Raw genomic sequence first — 22,342 nt, 5'->3', positions numbered from 1 at the left:
CACATTCTGACAGCACAGAAGTAACAGTGACATAGGATATAGCCATAAGAGGTACACAGAGGTCTGCATTATTGTGGTAAGATAACTGTTACTACAGATCATTCTGACTACTCTTACTACATTACTGTAGTAAGAGTCATCTGTGTACCATGATATACATGTTACTACCTACCTTTTCCATGCCCATATAACTGAATTCCTGCTAGGAAAACTTTAGTAGGCAGGTGCACATATGCTACTACAGGTACTTACAACCTGTACCTTACTGCACCTATGCACCTGCTCACATATTCACCTAGCAGGAGATGGGGGACTGTCTATTGTAAGTGGGCTAACACCTGCAGAATACCCAAGGTGTCACCAGTCTGTCCCTCAAAATGTCCTACAGTCAATGTGGTAAGTGTCCACAAGTATGAGAAAGCTATGCCTTCCACCAGTTACACCTGTGGATTGCCATATCAACTGATGCTCACATAATGCCTCTATGAACCCACAGCCAGTCTAACACCAGTATGCCAGTTGATGTGAGGCTGTTCTCTGATAGTACCATTTTCTACTGCATGAGTGGTCATGTGGTACATCCAGAATCCTGCCACTGATAGTACCATTTTCTACTGCATGAGTGGTCATGCGGTACATCCAGAATCCTGCCACTGATAGTACCATTTTCTATTGCATGAGTGGTCATGTGGTACATCCAGAATCCTGCCACTGATAGTACCATTTTCTACTGCATGAGTGGTCATGTGGTACATCCAGAATCCTGCCACTTGAACTAAGCAGACGCCAGTGTCCTGTGGCATGCTCAACCCTGATGTAGGTGTGGGCATGGTGGCACCCCAACCATGGCAGGTGCAGGCTGTGGACCTTTTGATGGTAACCCATGCATCCACCACTGTTATGCATATACCTGTGATCAGGGCACCACTGCCAGCATTCTGTTCTGAATACTAGCATTTTTTGTCATGCACTTTGCCTTTATACTCAGATGCAAGCACTTTGTCTATTTTGTACCTGACAACAGTAAACTGCGACTTGTTTTTTCATTTCCTCCATTGTATGTTATAATTCACTCATTAGACTGAACTTGTACAATCACATGTCATTATACCTCACTTGTATCCACATTTTCTATGTCTTTTTGCCCATTGTCCCATAATTCTGCATGGTTCTGTGAATTGCTACTTAGCTGCATAATCTTTTGTTTTGCACAACAATCTGCAGTAAGTTTCATTAAATATCTATGGATATCATCCCCCCTCCCGATTTTCTTCTTGAACTATTACTAAATAACTATAAATATAAATACCCATAGACCTTTGATTTACCTAGCATGGGTTAAATCAAGTTCATGCCTTATTTGATGTAATAAATTAGTCAACCAGCCGTTAAGTCAGGTAGCAGGGAGTCAAAACATTAGGATATAATTCAACTTGCTCAAAGTTGTGTTTGGATGTACCAGATGGCTTTATATGGAACCCTATTGTATATTACTTTCTCCTTTTATTAGTTATTTCACCTAAACATATGTAGTTGGACAAGTACATTGACTGGACACATTTATAGCCAGTAAATACAACACACTCATTAATAAGTATTTAGGTGAAGTACATAAATGGACAAGTAGCAGTCGATTCATATTTAATTCAAATAAATACTCAGTGGTTACCTTTGGTAGAGTAAACATAGTCTGTAAGATTTTTCTAACCACTAACTTTCTCTTCATTATAAATGAAGTTAAAAACCATATAGGTTCATTATATTTATAATATGCCAGCAGTATATCAGTCATTGTAGAATTAATCAGAAGTTCCATAGAAGAAGAATCCCTGAAGGGGCACTAATAGCCCATAAGATAATAGTAGGACTAATACATTTGTTGTCAAAGCTTTCAAAACTATAGGCACAAGGGATGGTAAGGTTGCAAATAGTGTAAAGCTAATTATGGAATTCACATTTTGCTCTTGCATACAGACTAAAATTAATGATTTGGAACTGATGCCGAGAAAGTTTACTAGAAGAATCCCTTCAAGGGTCTGTAAATTATAATCACCCGTGAGGTAGTCTGGTAGTCAGTGCAAAGAATTATGCCATTAACAAGATGTTTCCAGTAGTTTATGAAATAATTCTTCCGGCCTCCATTTTCCTGCTGTGTTACTTTGAGCAAGTCACTTATCCAGACTGTTCTCCTGGGCTGCAGTGCAAAGAGATAAATGTCCAGTGGACTTATCCAGTAAAAAGATATGAATAAGTAAGTCAGTAAATGTATTGCATTCAGGTGTCTCAGAAACAAGATTCTAGGAAATGAATTTTACTTAGTTGACATAACTTTTTGACATAGTAATACACAGTATGATATAAAGGTAAATATAGAAGATTATGATGGAGTCTCCAATCATAACCAGCTTAATATGTGTTTGAGACATGGATGTCAAGAAAGTCACCTCCAGAACAAAGTAGACTGTCACACATTTAGCACTAGATAAAGGGAATGTACTATGATAACCTTCAAGTCCAGATTAGAATTCTAGTTTGAGTACTATAACCTCTAGAGTCCAAGTCCAGATTAGAACTCCAGTTTGAGTACTGCAACCCCTAGAGTCCAAGCATAGATTAGAACTCCAGTTTGGGTAGTGTCACTGTTATAGTCCAACTTACCTCTCAACTTCTTGGGGCAAGAATTTTGGACAAAGCCAAAAATAATGGGGGAAAAGGTCCAAAATCAGACACAAATTTTAAATATTGCTCATAAACCTAAGTTTACTAGAATAACAGATTTTGCATCTGCATGCATTTTCCAAAAGATATTGAAGTCTGAAACACAAATGTCTGTAATTATTTAGTAACTTCAGTCCGCGATGATTTTTCAGAAAAATCACACATTTTTTTTTTTGAGAAGCAGACTGAAGTATGATGCAAAAATGTGGACATTCAGCAAAAATCTAGGCAGTTAAGAGATATGATTCCAAGTCTAAATTAGAATTCCAGTCTGTATAAAGTAACCTCTATAGTGTAGAGGTTTAGCCCTTACCTTATGGTGTAGAGGGTTAGGTCTTACCTATGCTCCAGATAACCAAATGTGGCTAGTAGCTCAGTGGGAAATAAAAGGTGGCTGGAGAGAGAGAGAGAGAGAGAGAGAGAGAGACTGAAGTGACTGGCCAAGACCAACTCTCAGTCTGTTGAGGAAGTGGTAAAGTTCTACTGCAAGGCTTCTTATGTTCATAGGTAGGTACTAGGCTATTGGCCATAGGGTCTATATAAGCCTAGTCAAAAAGGTACCCTGGCTTTCGCAACCCAAGAAAATTATTTTTATGTGCCACTCTTCTATTTAGGAGAAAGCCTGGAGCTGTATCTCTTATGCAGAGGGTCTTGGGAAGACAGGCCAAACCATGGTGCTCATATCTTTCGAGTCATTTGGAGGCATCCTATGACTGTGCTTTGTGCACACAGTCAGCCTCAGTGTTCACAGCAATCCAGTCAAGAGATGTGAGTGTTATCAAGCAGGTTTTTTTGTATTGCTCAGGACTGTGGGCTTTCTACCTTCTTCACTGGCAGATGTGGGGTGTTAGACACTTAAAAATATCTCTCTCAGAAACAAATCCTGGGCAAAATGGCGCACTACTAGGAATCTGACTGACCACCAAACCATCAGAGAACTTAGAAATAGTACAAAAAAAGCCATTCTGACAGACAAAAAGAACTATTTTCTCTTATCTCAACAAACCTCCAGCAAGCAACCCAAACAATTCTGGACTAGTATTAACAATCTTCTTTCCCCAGGCCAATCTATCACCCCCAACCCACTAGGCTCCAACCCTGAAAATCCCTCACAAACAGCTATTGCCTTCAACTCTTTCTTCAAAAATGCTATCCAAACTCTAGCTAGTCACCTATCCCCCAGTACTGCAAACCTGCTTACATCTTCTGCTACGCTACCTCCTTCTTTTCATTTTTAACCAATTCCTACCTCCTTTATCCTCTCACTCCTCCTCAAACTAAAACCTACCACCCCTTCTGCAGACAGACTCCCTGCTGAGTTCTTTCAAATAGGTACCAGAGCTATCGCCTATCCCATCTCTATACTCTTAAACAGATCTATAAAAGAAGGAACTGTTCCTTCCATCTGGAAAATATCTCATATTATTCCACTCCATAAAGGTGGGAACTCCAATGACTTCTCTAACTACCGTCCTATAGCACTCTTATCCCCTCTTGCAAAAATATTGGAAAAATGCATACATAAACAACTACTAAACCACCTTCTCCAAAACAACCTACTTGCTACTTGTCAGCATGGATTTAGACCTTCCCACAGCACCTCCACTGCATTGCTCTCCTTTACTAATTCTATCAACTGTAACCGCAATAAAAATCGTCTATCATCTGCAGTCTTCATTGACTTATCTAAAGCTTTCGACATGGTTAATCACCAACTTCTTCTGCATATTCTTACTTCTCTCTCACTTGATCCTCCCTCCATAACTTGGTTCACATCTTACTTGGAAAACCGACAACAGGCAGTTCTGTAGAAAAACTCACTATCTGATCACCTTCCTATCTCTGTAGGGGTTCCTCAAGGCTCTATCCTAGGCCCCCTTCTATTTTCTATCTTTATTAATGACCTGCAAACAGCTATCCCAAACACTACCTGCATTCAGTATGCAGACGACTCTACTATAATCTGTACAGCCACCTCTCAAACCGAACTCCAGTCTATTACCCCAAAAGCTTTTAACACTGTAGAACAATGGTTCTCTCAACGGTGCCTGCTCCTCAACCCTAAAAAAACTAAACTGCTACTCTTCTCACCAACCTGAAAGTCCACCCCTCTTCACTTCACTCTTACTTCCAACAATGGTACTGTTATCTCTCCTGATCTTACCACTAAGCTATTAGGAATAACTATAGACAACAATCTCAACTTTGATTCTCACATCAACAATACAATAAAATCAGTTAACAAAAAAATAGGATCACTATATAGAATCAAACCCTTTCTCACTCCACTAGCAAGGACCACAATAGCTAGAACCCACCTAATCTCTACTCTACTCTATGCCTCACCCATATTCACCAATCTCTCTAAACATAACCTCAATAAACTAATAACATCCTACAATAATATTGCTAGATTTGCTACAGGATCTACTTTCAGAACCCATCACTGCCTGAACCTAAAACAACTAGGATGGCTTGAACTTCCCAACCACCTCAAACTCCAACAGCTTACAATAGTGCACACGACCCTTTACCAACCTAGCAAAACCCCAATACTTTCCAGCCTCATTACCCCTTACAATAACCTGAGACACCTGCACTCTTCAAACAAACTTCTGATCCATACTACTAAAACTAACAATTTAGCAGGAGATTGCTTGTTCTCCAATGCTGTTGGAAAAATATGGAATAAACCACCCTCTGAGATTACATCTCTCACTTCACTCCCACTGTTTAAAAGGAATCTAAAACTGTATCTCAATAAACGCTGGCTATGCTCTTGTACTAACCCAGACTAACCCTCTCTCATCTTTCTTTTTTTCTTAATTCTTTCTCTTTCTTCTCTTTTCTTCTCTCCCTATATCTCTAATACCTTTCTCTTCACGCCTCAATGCATTTTTATCAATTCTTTATGTTAAATTTCATTGTAATTACTATGTATGATTTCAGTCTATACATTGTATTATGTAGTATTTGCTCACACACAAAAAAAAAAAAAAAAAAACACCTTACAATAATATTTGTTTTGTTACTTCTTTATAAACATTGTAATAAATACTGGAGCTTTTCTCCCCGGACCTCTACTGAAAATGGACATGTATCCAGCTAGACTAGCCCGGTCAACAAATGTAAAATAAATAAATAATAAAAATAAATAAATCTCCTAACCTTGTCTGAAAATAACAGAAAACAGAGGTGATGTGAAAACTTTCATTAGGCAAACACAAGTTTTACAGTTACTGTACATGCTTGATACAGTGTTTTAATATCAATTTGTGTCTAGAAAAGCAGATGTAAGTGCATCACTTTTTTTGCTTTGGCTAAAAATAAAAACACTGAAAAATGGAGTCTGAGAAATGTGTGTGTATGTGTTTGCACGTGCAAGTGTTTGAGTGTGTATGTGTGTACATATATGTGTGTGTGTGTGCGTGTGTGTCTGTGTGTACATATACGTTTGTGCGAGTGTGTGTGTCCGTGGACATGTGTGTGCAGATGCGTGTGCATGTGTGTGAACATATGTGTGTGTGTGAAAGCTTTAAAACGTAAGAAGAATAAGTTATGACCTGCTGTGAAAATGAAGACTCTCCCTGAATGATACATTACAGCCACTGATCAATTAGAAGACAAACACTCAGTATAGATTAAGGACATCTAGTTTGAGACTTAATAGGAAAACTGCTCTGCCTCAGCATGAAATCTTTGTGAGACATATTTTGCTTAAGATATTCTAATAATGACAAAAATATCCAGGTCATAGTGTTATGTTATAAAAAACATAGGAACTGCCAAGGAAAGATCAAGTTACCTTAGACTGTATGAATATTTTTAAATTGGTAATATGGACGTGTGTGAACACATAGAAGATCTGTGTCGGTAAAAATCCTAGCAGATACTTTTGTAGAGTAAGAGTACTGAGACAGCCATCATGTTGGAGTGACCATAAAGTCATCATAAAATCAAGCATAATATCATCATAAAAATATGCATAACATCACCGTAAAATCATATAACAGCATCATAAAATCATGCATAACATCATCATAAAATCATATCCATCCACAACCCCCTTCTCCCATTTTTTCACATGGAGTCAGGGTGACAATCATCTAGGGCTAAGGCTTACACCACCAGGTGGCTAGACCTGCCACAGTAGTTCTTCCACACCACACACTCACACCTATGGCCAATTTAGAATATCCACTCCACGTACTACATGTCTTTGGAATGTGGGAGGAAACTGGAACACCCAGAGGAAACCCATGTGACTGCAGGGAAGACTTGCAGACTCTGCACAGAAGGCACCCCCAGCCAAGAATCAAACCAGGGAACAACACTATCCACTGAGCCACCCTAAGATCATTATAAAATCTTAAATAACATCATCATATAAATATGCATAATATCATCATAAAATTACATAACATCATCATAAAATCAAGGACAACATCATTATAAAAGCACATATATTATCATAAAATCATGAATAACTACATCATAAAAACATGCACAACATCATAAAACTGTGCATAACACCATCATAACAATATGTATAACATCATCATAAAATTGTGCATAACATTATTTATTTATTTTATTTATTTACATTTGTTGACCAGGAGTGTTAGTCGTTATACAAATATGCATAACATCATCATAAAATCATGCACATCATAAAACTGTGCATAACACCATCATAACAATATGCATAACATCATCATAAAATCATGCATAACTTCATCATAAAATCATGCACATCATAAAACTGTGCATAACACCATCATAACAATATGCATAACATCATCATAAAATCATGCATAACGTCATCATAAAATCATGCACATCATAAAACTGTGCATAACACCATCATAACAATATGTATAACATCATCATAAAATCATGCATAACACCATCATAAAATATGTATAACATCATCATAAAATAATGCATAACACCATCATAAAAATATGTATAACATCATCATAAAATCATGCATAACACCATCATAAAAATATGTATAATATCATCATGAAATCGTGCATAATACCATCATAAAAATGTGTATAACATCATCATAAAATTGTGCATAACACCATCATAGCAATACGTATAACATCATCATACATAAAATCATGCAGTACCAAATGCTGGCTGTCACACAAAGTTAACAGTTCTTGAAAGGCTGCTGGGACTGTGTTATGCTGACAGCTTTGTTTTATTCATGCAGAGTGATTAGTATCATAACATTTTAATATTTTAATTTGAATATTAGTAACCATAAATGTAGCAGTTTATAAATGCCTTTATATTCAGCACGTTTTGACATCACAATAAAATTCTGTGCTCACTTCTAGCTACTCTAACAATCCTAGTTGTATGGAAACTGGCCAGTGAAGTGGATGTTGTGGAGTGGTACACATTCTGAGAAGGCAAAGAAACAGAGAATGTAATAAATGGCATCTTGGGTCAGGATACCCATACTAAATAAAATCACTCAGATCAGATTTCCAGGAGGAGGGTGTGAAGGAGGGATGATTTTACTGCTGACTAGCTGAATTTTACGTAACTGCCACCCTTAAGTTGCATCTATTAACTTTTTAAAACTCTAGCATCGAACTAATATACAAATAAATATCATTAACACTTTGCTTGAAGAAGTGGGCTCTTTAACCTATGTTATGCTTTTCTGTTATGTAATCATTAACTAAAGCCAGCTGCATTGGCTTAGAGGAGTAAAGCCTTGACTGTGGTCTAGCTGACCCAACTTGAAGCAATGACTTGGACAGAGCAGAGAAATGACAAGGCCCTGTGTGTTTACCTGTCTTGGGGGGAGTGGTGGACTGGGGGACATGTGTTTGGGACACTTGCTTCATGATTTAATCTGTAGTGAAGACCAGGGATCACACAATGTACTTGTGTACAAAGAGATTCTGATGACATCATGCACTGAGGCACAGACATGAAATGCAAATGTGTATAAAGAGATTCTGATGACATCATGCACTGAGGCACAGACATTAAATGCAAATGCACACAGCATGCCGACCTCTGGAACACTGACAATCATACATAGTGCAGAGGTTGGGCTTAAAGAGAAGCCCAGAGCCTTCCCATGGATGACAATTCTGCTTTTGGTATACATAACCTTGACCTCCCTCCTCCAGGGAACAAAAGAAACATAGGGCCCTGGGGGAAATAAGCTAATAAATAGACCACCTAGGAGACAAAGCTCATTTCAGTGATTTCTTGTGATTCATTACTTCTGATCTCTGCCTGGATCCCTCAGTGTTTGCATTTATTTCCTTTGCTTCTACTATGCCCCTGTTACAGGTATTCTTTGAAAAGCTCTGGACATTCATGACAGATAGACGAAAAAATAAGCTGTCAAGTATAACTATATAGGTTACTCAGTGTGGCTTTGTGCAGCATGAAACATATTTCCTCATTACTACATTATTTGTGCCTCTCCACATCCATCCATCCATCCCGGTGCATATAAGCACAACGCCTTTATGACACGTAGCCTAACAAGTATAAACAGCAGTATATCAGCAACTACACAACATGTCTTCCTCTCTCTCCCTCCTCTCCCTCTCTCTCTGGGAGCTGTAAGACATTTTTGTACTTTTACTTCGTACACAACTTTGTTCCTACCTCACCAACCTGTAAAGTAACCTGACACACCAGTATAGCAGGCAGGTTTTGTCTTGAATGAATATGCATACAGTTTGCCTTCCCTGTCCCTTTTCCCGTGCATAGCATTTAAATGATCCAAGTCCAAAGAGAACGGTACTAGAAGTGCAGGAAGACACCACCTGTTGTTCCCTTCCTGCCATGAGCTGAGAATCTAATTGGGTGTGGAAGACAGAAATAAATTTCACAGCACTAACTTCAAACAGAAACTCAAACAAAAAGGCAAGAAAATATAATGATTGCAGTTGTGGATCAGATTCAAATCAGTACTGATTAATTATGCAGTGTACAAAAGCAAAGCTGAGCTAAAAAAAAGTTGTGAGTAACAAGTTGTAGCATTTCTTGATACTGCATATCTTAAACACAAGGGTGAACAATTTTGCTTACTTAGAATACAGACTTAGAGAGGTTAAAAACACTTTACTCTCACAGTGCCTGCCTTAACATTTTTTAAAGAAACTTGTCTTTCAGCCATGCGTGCAGCACTTATCATAACACACTGGCCAAAGTTTTTTTTTCCTACTTTTGTCCTTATTTATTTATTTATTTATTTATTTTTATTTATTTATATTTTGTCGACCGGGAGTGTCCGACTGGACGTAGGTCCATTTTTAGCGGAGGCCAGGGGAGAAAAGCTCCACAGTTAAAATAAACAGAGAGTAGGTACATTGGATTACATAGCGATTAACAATTTACATAGCAATTACTTACAACATATTTACAGATGAAGAACATAGTACATCAGTAGACAACTAGAATCTTTATCTGTGAAGTACATAACAGACATTAACAAATGTTACAAGAAGTTCCTGCTGTATAATAAGTACTGGCTTATGAGCATCTGAGCTTGCTATAATCAAGGTAGTTAGTGGAGTTATTCTGTCTTGCTTACCTTTCTGAGTTGTATGAACTGATCGCTGAAGTTTTCTGTACTGCGAGTTCAGGTGTCTGATTGCATCTGTGCCAGTGTGTATGCAGTTTACAAGCAAATTGTTTACTATGAGAGAACAGCTTTATATAGATCCATCAAACCCCTATCGCCACCATCAAAAACTCTTGACAGAAATACTTTCAAGAGCCATAAGAAGAAGCCAACATAAGTGCAAAAGCTTCTTACTTTTAGAGTGAAGTTTAAGTTTTGAAAATCTTGTTAACCTTTTGTTCCTTTTATCACTGCCATTGCCCTCCCTAGAAAAGAAAACATGTTTTCAATCTGCAGCACTTTCTTGTCTGTTTTCATTTATTTATGGAAAATTTCTTAGAGCATTATTGAACATAAGTGCCCTTATCTGAGGTTCATCATGAACAGCAGACATTGCAGACTGACAAAAATACAGCGAGTGAGTTTAGAAGGATGCAGTCAAACAAACATAAAAGAACACGTGGAGGTGCATAATGTAAATTTATCTGCATGTAGTCTGACATCATGGCAAGTAATAGATCACTTCAAAGGAAGATGCAACTGCCTAAACTGCTCTAAGAAGGAGAAACGTTATCAGAAGTTCTAAATATTGTCTGTCTTTCCTTCTCATATATGAGAAGCAGAACAAAATCCTCTTTTATGTTCATTGTGCCGTATATTGAGCAAGAGATAAGTTAGAACCAGTCAAATACAATAATGGATGATGTCCCCAGTGGAGCTGTGCATACTTAGCAAAGTCAGCTCTGTGCTGGACTTAGTACTGCCACTACAAAACACATGGTGCTTCCATTCACTTTTTGGCTGGGCTGCCTTCTGTGCTAAGTCGACTTCGGCTTTTTGAAGGTACCCCAGTTTCTTTTCAGATGCCAAACACATACCACAGCTGAGCTGATTATCCTCCAAATTACCTGTGTGTGTGTGTGTGTGTGTGTGTGTGTGTGTGTGTGTGTGTGTGTGTGTGTGTGTGTGTGTGTGTGTGTGTGTGTGTGTGTGTGTGTGTGTGTGTGTGTCGCAGAGTAGACTGGCATCCTATATGGCATTAGTTTCTCTGCCTTGCACCTACTTAGTGCTAGGATATACTGCAGTTCCTCTGTGACCCTAAGACATTAATGAGATTAGCTTTAGCCTAAGATATGTCTTTGTTGTTATTTAAAAATTACTTATGTTGGGCTAAATAGCTTGGCGGTGAGATAAAATTCCATATTTTCAACAGAAAGAAATGTGTTGCTTTTTAAATTTTATTTGTTTGGATATTATTGTGAAACAAGAACTAGTTATGATACTTCGTGTTACTCTTATATGAGTTAAGCATGCATTCATTAACAATCGTGTAGGCTTCGCGTTACCTTAGATGAGTTAAGCATGCATTCATTAACAATCGTGTAGGCTTCGTGTTACTTTACATGAGTTAAGCATGCATTCATTAACAATCGTGTAGGCTTCGTGTTACCTTACATGAGTTTAGCATGCATTCATTAACAATCGTGTAGGCTTCATGTTACCCTTACATGAGTTAAGCATACATTCATTAACAATCGTGTAGGCTTCGTGTTACCTTACATGAGTTAAGCATGCATTCATTAACAATTGTGTAGGCTTCATGTTATCCTTACATGAGTTAAGCATGCATTCGTTAACAATCGTGTAGGCTTCGTGTTACTTTACATGAGTTAAGCATGCATTCATTAACAATCGTGTAGACTTCATGTTACCTTACATGACTTAAGCATGCATTCATTAACAGTCGTGTAGGCTTCGTGTTACCTTACATGAGTTAAGCATGCATTCATTAACAATTGTGTAGGCTTTATGTTATCCTTACATGAGTTAAGCATGCATTCGTTAACAATCGTGTAGGCTTCGTGTTACTTTACATGAGTTAAGCATGCATTCATTAACAATCGTGTAGACTTCGTGTTACCTTACATGACTTAAGCATGCATTCGTTAACAATCGTGTAGGCTTCGTGTTACCTTACATGACTTAAGCATGCATTCGTTAACAATCGTGTAGGCTTCGTGTTACCTTACATGAGTTAAGCATGTTAGGGCAAGGAGCAGCAGCACTAATTGAATATGCTGCTCATCATGCCTACAAGTTTGCAAGCACTTTTTCATGGCCATCAATAGTGTCCATGGCCATGCAAAGGTGCTTATAAGCTTGAGCTAATCTAATTAGTCATCTAATTAGTGATGTGCATGAATGGATGAATGAGATTCCCACTGACCCTACCTACTATCTAGCGAAACCAAAGCCAAGGGAACAGGCTTGGCAGAATCAGTGGGGAAAGAAGACCCTGTTGAGCTTGACTATAGGCAAAGCTAAGATATGAGCATACACTTCTTCTTCTTCTTCTTTCAGCTTTTCCCGGTTAGGGGTCGCCACAGCGGATCACCTATCCACTCATGATTGGCAGTGGAGTTTTACGGTGTTGAGTTGCCAGCCCGGCACCCAACCTTCCACAGAAGGCACACACACACACTCATGCCTAGGGCCAATTTATAGTGTCCAATCCACCTACAGAATGTCTTTGAGATGTGGGAGGAAACCAGAGCACCCGGAGGAAACCCACATGACCACAGGGAGGACATGCAGACTCCACACAGAAGGCACCCCAGCTGAGAATCGAACTGGAGAACCTCTTGCTGTGAGGCGGCAACAATATGAGCATACACTGCAGTTCTAAAATATTAAGGCCAAGTACGGTGAAAGAATTCTCAAGGTGAGGAAGTGACATGGAGGAATTATATATAAATAATAATGGATTGTACTGCATAATTAATTAATAGGGAAGCAGGATTGGGTAAAGTGTACTCATATACTGCAGGCAAATGTGCTGAAGTATCAAAGAAACATTTGTAACATAAATCCTACAGTGCTGATGTAATGATAATTAATGTCAATGGCAATACCAGAGTCATGCACATAAATAAAAATGGACATGCTAACAAAGGATGTGTTAGGGATATAAACTGCAGTGCAACAAAGGGGAGTTAAAATGTGATATACATGTCAATAAAATGCTGATTTGATGTAACAGATATCAAGGACAGGAAATACATTATGACATTAATGCATAGACTGCAGTTATTGCATATGACATGTACATACAGGGAATTTATGTATGCAAGCCAACACCACTGGTGTATCCTCCACCTCAGCAGGTATACACAAGAACAAATGGACCTCACAGCTGTAATGTCATATACATCAGAAATGGACATGTTTTTGCAAATATATGTCAGTGGCACCCATAGGAAAGGGGTTTACCACCTATAAACAGGTAATACACAAGCAAGCAAGTCATGTAAATGTTAAAGGATAATATAATAGCACTCAACATACACAAGTGAGAAATGACAATACAGATTGGATGACATTTCATGATTTCAAGTTTTACATTAGTAATTTATAAACATCTTAGACATCTTTATACTGGGCATGCTCACATGGAATTACAGGGAACAGTAACATAACAGCAATACATCAGCACCAGCACACAAGAAAGTGTAACAGAGGACCAATCGCAGTTTCTGACGGTCCAGCAGTATGTCATACAGTAAGAAATGTTTATGGAAACCATCATCAGTCATTAAAATGTATAGTGTGACAAAAAGAATTGCAGTGATAAAGAAATGTCTGGACAAAGACATGCAATACAGAGCATAATCATTCTGGAAATAGCTAATGCCTGTGAGCAATGAGTGACATATCAAACATTTGCATCATGTCATTTTTGAACACATGCCAGGACAGATATCAGAGCATACCAGTCATGGTCACCACAGAAATACGTATATCGGTTATGTCATGAAGAAGGCCATTGAAGGGCTCACAACAGTTTCCTATCATAAGTGGTGTGGCTGCCCTACCCTGTAGGAGAGTACCCTGAAAAAGTTGGCCCACTGCCAGTGCTATATATATATTGTCTGTGTGTAAGCCACTGCTGCCTGACACACAGATGTTACCAGATTCAAACTCCTGCCTGATATACTAGGCTCTCTACAGACCCCTATAGTGACTGCATGTGCCACAGCAGATAGCAATGAAGGCAGTCACAAACAGTTGAAATGAATGTGTGCGGTAAGAAAGGAGTTACAAATATAATATGAACAATTGGCTTTAGTCAGAATGCTGGACAGATGCTACACATGTTACAGTCCTCACAACAGTGCAGATGCTACACATGCTACAGTCCTCACAACAGTGCAGATGCTACATGTGTTACAGTCCTCACAACAGTACAGATGCTATACATGTTACAGTCCTCACCACAGTGCAGATGCTACACGTGTTACAGTCCTCACAACAGTATAGATGCTACACATGTTACAGTCCTCACAACAGTGCAAATGCTACACATGCTACAGTCCTCACAACAGTGCAGATGCTACACATGCTACAGTCCTCACAACAGTGCAGATGCTACACATGCTACAGTCCTCACAACAGTACAGATGCTACACATATTACAGTCCTCACAACAGTACAGATGCTACACATGTTACAGTCCTCACCACAGTGCAGATGCTACACATGTTACAGTCCTCACAACAGTGCAGATGATACACGTTACAGTCCTCACATCAGTGCAGATGCTACACATGTTACAGTCCTCACAACAGTACAGATGCTACACGTTACAGTCCTCACAACAGTACAGATGCTACACATGTTACAGTTACAGTCCTCACAACAGTACAGATGCTACACATGTTACAGTCCTCACAACAGTGCAGATGCTACACATGTTACAGTCCTCACAACACTACAGATGCTACATATGTTACAGTCCTCACAACAGTACAGATGCTACACGTTACAGTCCTCACAACAGTGGGCAGTACAATATCAATGCCGCTTTGCCAAGGAAGCTGACTGCATCGTGTCGGACACACACTGTGCCAGACGTGAAAGACAGTCTATCTGTGTAGGACTTCTATACAAGCCAGTATTCAATACACATGCCACAGGAGCACTCACAGCATGGCATGCCCCGAATAACCATTTCACTGCCATGCAGTCACAACCTGTGATAATATAGCATTGTCCAGCATAAAAATGGATAAGAATAACTAGATAGAATGGTGTTTATGCAACATCAGTACATTCATATATTCATATTAATGTTGCCCTTTCAGGAACTGAACAGCAAGCTATGTGACTCTACTAACTAATGACATATGGATGAACCACAAGCACAACAGCAGAAGTCTTAACAGAAGTGTGACACTCCACTTATGCTAACTTATTGCATCATATGTATGTGTCATAAACATCTCTTTGAGGTAAAAGGCACAGTGGAGGCCTCTCTGACTGTAAATGTTATCATTGTGGTGGTAGAAGGCCAAACAATGCTAACAGTCACTGAATGTGGATATTGAACACATGAGCATTTGACAACAGAAAATACATGATACTGTACAGGATGAATGCAGCATGGTAAAAGTGTCACTATAATTGTGACAGATGTGTGAGAATGTCAAGGCATTACATCATGTTATTGCAGCAATGGATATATGTGTGCCTGTAATTCCTGCGCTAAGGCAGCAATATACAGAATGTTGTCTCATTCCCTCATGCCTGAGAATAATGCTTCCTCCATCTGTTATGAAAGGAAAATGTAATCAAATGTCATAATTTCTCTGAATAAAAGCATAACTGTATGATAAATGATTGTAGCTTTTTGTAAGAGGAATCAACAATTGGCTAAGCTTCTGGTGTCATTCAAAGGGGATCCAGTATCTGTCTGCCTGGGACGACATAATCAACAGACCACAATGCTTTTGCCAGAGATTGTCTGCACCTGTCGCCCCTGGGATTCAGGTTACTGGATAAGGCTCTTGCCACCCCTATATTGCCTTTTTTAGGCAAATTTCAAAGGACAAAACCACCACCATAACAGGTACAAGCATGCAAATTCTGAAGTTAATGCTACTCAATGCTAGAAGTCTAAACCTCAAAATGCACTCTCTTGAGGCACTCCTAAAAATGGAGAATATCTGTGCAGTAACTGAGACCTGGCTCAAGGCTCCAGAGAGCACCCCTGCAATACCAGGCTATAACTCTTGCCACACTTTTCTGCCACCAAACCAGGACCGAAACACTAAAGGTGGAGGAGTGTCCATATTCACCAAGGATATTCACACCACCAGGCTAGTTGCCCAACACAATGCGTCTGAAATTCTCTAGGTGCATCTAACACTAGGTAAGACTGCAATCCAAATTGTAGTTTGCTACAATTCCCCCACCATGCCCCAAGATTCTCACTACACCTTTCTAAACATACTGGAAAACATTAAGATACAACCAAACACCCTAATACTGGGTGATTTCAACTACCCTGCCATTAACTGGGAAAACTACTTGTGTACCAACACCTTTGCCCAACGGTTCTTGGAATTCATAAATTCCAATGCCCTGGATCCATAGTCCCACCAGGGTCTCCAATATCCTAGACCTGGTCATTACCAACATGGAAAATTGATGCTCCAAACCTCTGGTCACCCCCTCATTGGTCAGGTCTGACCATAAGCTAATCACCCTTAACATCCACATCTCACCCCCACCCACAGTAAGGAAACCTCCATAAAAAACTTCTCTAAAGCCAACTTCATGCTACTCAAGTCAGAAGTGACAAACTTCATGACACCCATTCAGATGGGAACTGAAAGTTCGACTGCTGAATCCTACATTAAGGCACTGTACGAGCACATCCACTCATGCATGAATTGTGCCATCCCAAATAGAACCGAGATGCTCTCCTCCAAAAAAAGGAAGTCAATCTGGTGGTCTCGTGCCATAAACAAACTTTACAACAAAAGGAAGAAACTGTTGCAGAAAAGAGGAAAATCCCAGGATGCAAAAAACTCCCTTACCAGCCTCAGTAAGAAGCTGAGATCCCTCATAAAATCCTCCAAAGCTAGTTATGAAAATAAAATTGCCAAAGATTCCAAAGACAGCCACAAGGCATTCTATAACTATGTCAATAATCTAAATGGCAATGCTCAGATCTGCTCTGAGTTACAACAGAATGGCATTAAATATACTGATCGCAAGGATATGGCCAATATCCTGGCAAATCAATTCAGTGCCAACTTCACGACCCTCTCACCCCCTAAATGGCCCATCTCAATCCCAGACGATTGCCAAATTCCGGTAATAATGGCCACACAGGTAAAAAACACACCCTCCAATGCTAAGAATACAGCATTCATGGGACCAGATGACATCCCGGGCTGTGTACTACATGAACTACAAAATGAACTGGCACCTTACCTAAGTGTCATGTTTAATCATAGCCTCACCTCAGGCTTCATGTCCATTGAGTGATGCACAGCTACAGTTATCCCACTCCACAAGGGGGGATCCACCTTGGATCCCGGGAACTACTGCCCCATCAGTCTGATGAGCCTGATCTGCAAGGCCATGGAACATATTATTATGGAACTTATAAACAAAGACATAGGCAACCTTCAAACACTGGACCCCACCCAGTTTGGGTTCGTGAAGGGCTGATCTTGTCTCCTGAATCTGATTAACTTCTTCAAATCAGTCTCCAGAGCGGTTGATGAGGGTAAGGAGGTCCACACAGCCTATCCTGACCTTGCCAAGGCCTATGACACCATCCCCCACTCTGGAATCATAGATAGACTTACTAAGCTGGGCATTAGTCCCTATGTCACTCGATTGCCAACTGGCTTACTGACAGAACACACACTGTAAAAGTAGCCGACTCCAAATCCAGCTCCAGACAAGTGACAAGTGGAGTACCTCAGGGTTCAGTCCTGGGACCGCTCTTGTTTGGCATCTACTTCTCTGAAGTACAGGCCAATACTAAGGGACTCTGGCTAACAAAGTTCGCAGATGACTGCAAACTGGGAGCCATTATTGAATTCCTAAATAATGCGGATACTCTACAAAAGGGCCTTACAGAAACAGATGCTTGGTGCCAGAGCCATGGACTCAAGCTCAATGCCAAGAAATGGCATTCCCCTTTGGGAAAAAACATGTACCCATGAATTACCACAAAGGTGGCTGTACACTAAACACCAAAAGTGTGATGAGACTTAGGGACACAGGTGGACAGTGGTCTCACCTTCGATAACCACATCGCCACAAGAGTCAGGAAATCCTTCTATGTGGCACACCTCATCACTAAGGGCTTTTCATCCAGAAAAAAGGAGGTCATTGTCCCACTGTACTCATCCCTCATTAGACCCATTGTAGAATACAATGCCTCATTTGGTATGTACCTCTCAAGACATCTGCAACAACTGGAAAGGCCACAAAAATACCTTACTAAAAGAATCACAGGCCTAAAGCAGATGCCGTACGCTGACCACCTTAAAAAAACTCCAGCTAAACTCTGTCGCATATCGTCTACTCAGAGGCGATCTCTGCTTAACATACAAGGCCATGTCAAACCCAAAGCTGTTGGACATGCTACACTTAAAGAAATTCCAGTCCCTCAGAGCCACACGCTCCAGGGATCTAAACCTTGTCATCACAATAAACAAAACATGCTGGAGGGATAGGTTCCTGACCCAAAGACTCCCTAGACTCTGGAATAGACTGCCCATACATGTCAAGCAGAGTGCGTCTTTGGCCATCTTGAAAAGAAACCTTGACGATTGGATGGGAGAAAGGAAATTCACCCTGGGGATCATGTCAGTCACCCTGCTAGACAGGGGTCCAGGGAAGTAAATAGTGTGGGAAGAAATAGCCAGGGAATTGTTATGGCTAGGCTTGTATAGGCCCTAGGACTGATAGCCAAGTACCAACCTATGAACCTATGTACCTATGAACATCTATACATGTACACACCATGTGTTTTACAATAGTGTTAGTGACATGGTACAGTCACAATATCACTGCCACAACGTAGTCTGAACAGTAATGGCTGGATCTGAACTAACTACCTAAGGTCACCAGCTACTGCTTAGTGCATGAATCACCACAAGGCATTTTTGAACACAACTGGGACAGTGCACAGTTGAATGGATGACATCATCACTGCTTATTAGCTGGATGTTTATGTTAAAAAGTGTTCAAAGTGCACAATAACACTGTACAACTATATATGTATTTAAAGAGTAGTATACACAGCATAAGGGTGAAAGGCACCCACACTATATATGCAGTTACACAGTGTATATATGTATTTAAAGAGTAGTATACACAGCATGAGGGTGAAAGACACCCACCCTACATATGCAGTTACACAGTGTATATATGTATTTAAAGAGTAGTATACACAGCATGAGGGTGAAAGGCACCCATCCTAAATATGCAGTTACACAGTGTACATATGTATTGATCTGTTCTGCTATAAACGTTTCCTCCCTCAAATCCATCACCCAAACAGCTTTCCATAACGTTGAAAAGTGGTTTATGCAACACTGCCTCCTCCTTAACCCCAAAAAAACTAAGCTTCTTCTCTTTACTCCTACTAATAAATCTCCTAAACCATTCTTTACTATCTCCTCAAATAATTCTACCTGTATTAACCCCGATACGACCACTTGTCTATTAGGTGTAACCATTGACAACCATCTTAACTTTGATGACCAAATTAACGGTACTATTAAAGCTGTTAATAAAAAAATTGGGACACTCTACAGAATTAAACCCTTTCTTAACCCAGCAGCTAGAAAAACCATTGCACAGACCCACCTGCTTTCCACCCTTTTTTATGCTTCAGCTATATATACTACCTTATCTAAAACCAACATTACCAAACTCTCTACCTGCTATAATAGTATAGCCAGATTCATAAATGCTACTCCCCATAGAACTCACCACTGTCAAAACCTCAAACAACTAAATTGGCTAGAACTAAAGAACCACTTACTCTACCAACAATTACTTGTCATTCATAAGACCCTTCACTTCTCTGATAATACTCCTAGCCTGGCTAAACTGATTTCTCCTTACAAAAACCTAGCCACACTTCGCTCTGCCAATAAATTCCTAGTATCTACAACTAAATCATACAATAAAGCTGGGGATGCGTTATTTTCAAATTCCATAGGTAAACACTGGAATCTACTCCCTCAAGAAATAGCTACTCAAGAGTCTACCTCACTATTCAAAAGACATATCAAAAAACATCTTAAAACTCAATGGCTATGTCCTTGTACTAATCCCGACTGAAAGTAAGTCTCAATACACCTTATTTGTCTTCCCGTCCCATTACTGAGCTCCTATCTGACACTTCCTAGTACTAAGAGTTGCATCTCAAAAGTATGCCTTCTATTATTTTAAACTTCAGTATTTTATTTTTATTTTTAATTTGTGTAACTTTTCTTATAAATGTTTACATCGTTTTTGTAATTATCTCTTGTACCTTGTATATTTTTATGAATAATAACTTTTTTCTTTGTTAAATATCATTGTTATTTTACCTGTACTGGAGCTTTTCTCCCCGGGCCTCTGCTGTAAACGGATATATGTCCAGTTAGATATATGTACACAGTGTACATATGTATTTAAAGAGTAGTATACACAGCATGAGGGTGAAAGGCACCCACCCTACATATGCAGTTACACAGTGTACATATGTATTTAAAGAGTAGTATACACAGCATGAGGGTGAAAGGCACCCACCCTACATATGCAGTTACACAGTGTACATATGTACTTAAACAGTAGTATACACTGCATGAGGGTGAAAGGCACCCACCCTACATATGCAGTTACACAGTGTACATATGTATTTAAAGAGTAGTATACACAGCATGAGGGTGAAAGGCACCCACCCTACATATGCAGTTACACAGTGTACATATGTATTTAAAGAGTAGTATACACAGCATGAGGGTGAAAGGCACCCACCCTACATATTCAGTTACACAGTGTACATATGTATTTAAAGAGTAGTATACACAGCATGAGGGTGAAAGGCACCCACCCTACATATGCAGTTACACAGTGTATATATGTATTTGAATAGTATACACAGCATGAGTTTGAAAGGCACCCACCCTACATATGCAGTTACACAGTGTACATATGTATTTAAAAAGTAGTATACACAGCATGAGGGTGAAAGGCACCCACCCTACATATGCAGTTACACAGTGTGCATATGTATTTAAAGAGTAGTATACACAGCATGAGGGTGAAAGGCACCCACCCTACATATGCAGTTACACAGTGTGCATATGTATTTAAAGAGTAGTATACACAGCATGAGGGTGAAAGGCACCCACCCTACATATGCAGTTACACAGTGTACATATGTATTTAAAGAGTAGTATACACAGCATGAGGGTGAAAGGCACCCACCCTACATATGCAGTTACACAGTGTGCATATGTATTTAAAGAGTAGTATACACAGCATGAGGGTGAAAGGCACCCACCCTACATATGCAGTTACACAGTGTACATATGTATTTAAAGAGTAGTATACACAGCATGAGGGTGAAAGGCACCCACCCTACATATGCAGTTACACAGTGTACATATGTATTTAAAGAGTAGTATACACAGCATGAGGGTGAAAGGCACCCACCCTACATATGCAGTTACACAGTGTACATATGTATTTAAAGAGTAGTATACACAGCATGAGGGTGAAAGGCACCCACCCTACATATGCAGTTACACAGTGTACATATGTATTTAAAGAGTAGTATACACAGCATGAGGGTGAAAGGCACCCACCCTACATATGCAGTTACACAGTGTACATATGTATTTAAAGAGTAGTATACACAGCATGAGGGTGAAAGGCACCCACCCTACATATGCAGTTACACAGTGTACATATGTATTTAAAGAGTAGTATACACAGCATGAGGGTGAAAGGCACCCACCCTACATATGCAGTTACACAGTGTACATATGTATTTAAAGAGTAGTATACACAGCATGAGGGTGAAAGGCACCCACCCTACATATGCAGTTACACAGTGTACATATGTATTTAAAGAGTAGTATACACAGCATGAGGGTGAAAGGCACCCACCCTACATATGCAGTTACACAGTGTACATATGTATTTAAA

The 22,342-nt window shown here is 39.5% G+C and overlaps 1 protein-coding gene across 1 annotated transcript in view; it reads right to left on the bottom strand.

The window, feature by feature from the left end:
• LOC122811032 (insulin-like) overlaps positions 1 to 10,496 on the bottom strand; it is a 297,068-nt gene extending 286,572 nt beyond the window's left edge. Inside the window, exon 1 of the mRNA XM_044082553.1 lies at positions 10,301 to 10,496. The gene's annotated coding sequence lies outside the window, so the exon portion shown is untranslated. The remainder of the gene's footprint in view (positions 1 to 10,300) is intronic.
• Between the last annotated feature and the right edge of the window lie 11,846 nt (positions 10,497 to 22,342).

This window comes from Protopterus annectens, chromosome 9.part0, assembly GCF_019279795.1.
Source record: "Protopterus annectens isolate FY-2018-M chromosome 9.part0, PAN1.0, whole genome shotgun sequence".
NCBI lineage: Eukaryota > Metazoa > Chordata > Ceratodontiformes > Protopteridae > Protopterus > Protopterus annectens.
Note: the sequence above shows the minus strand (reverse complement) of the source record. Positions and strands in the feature narration are given on the sequence as shown.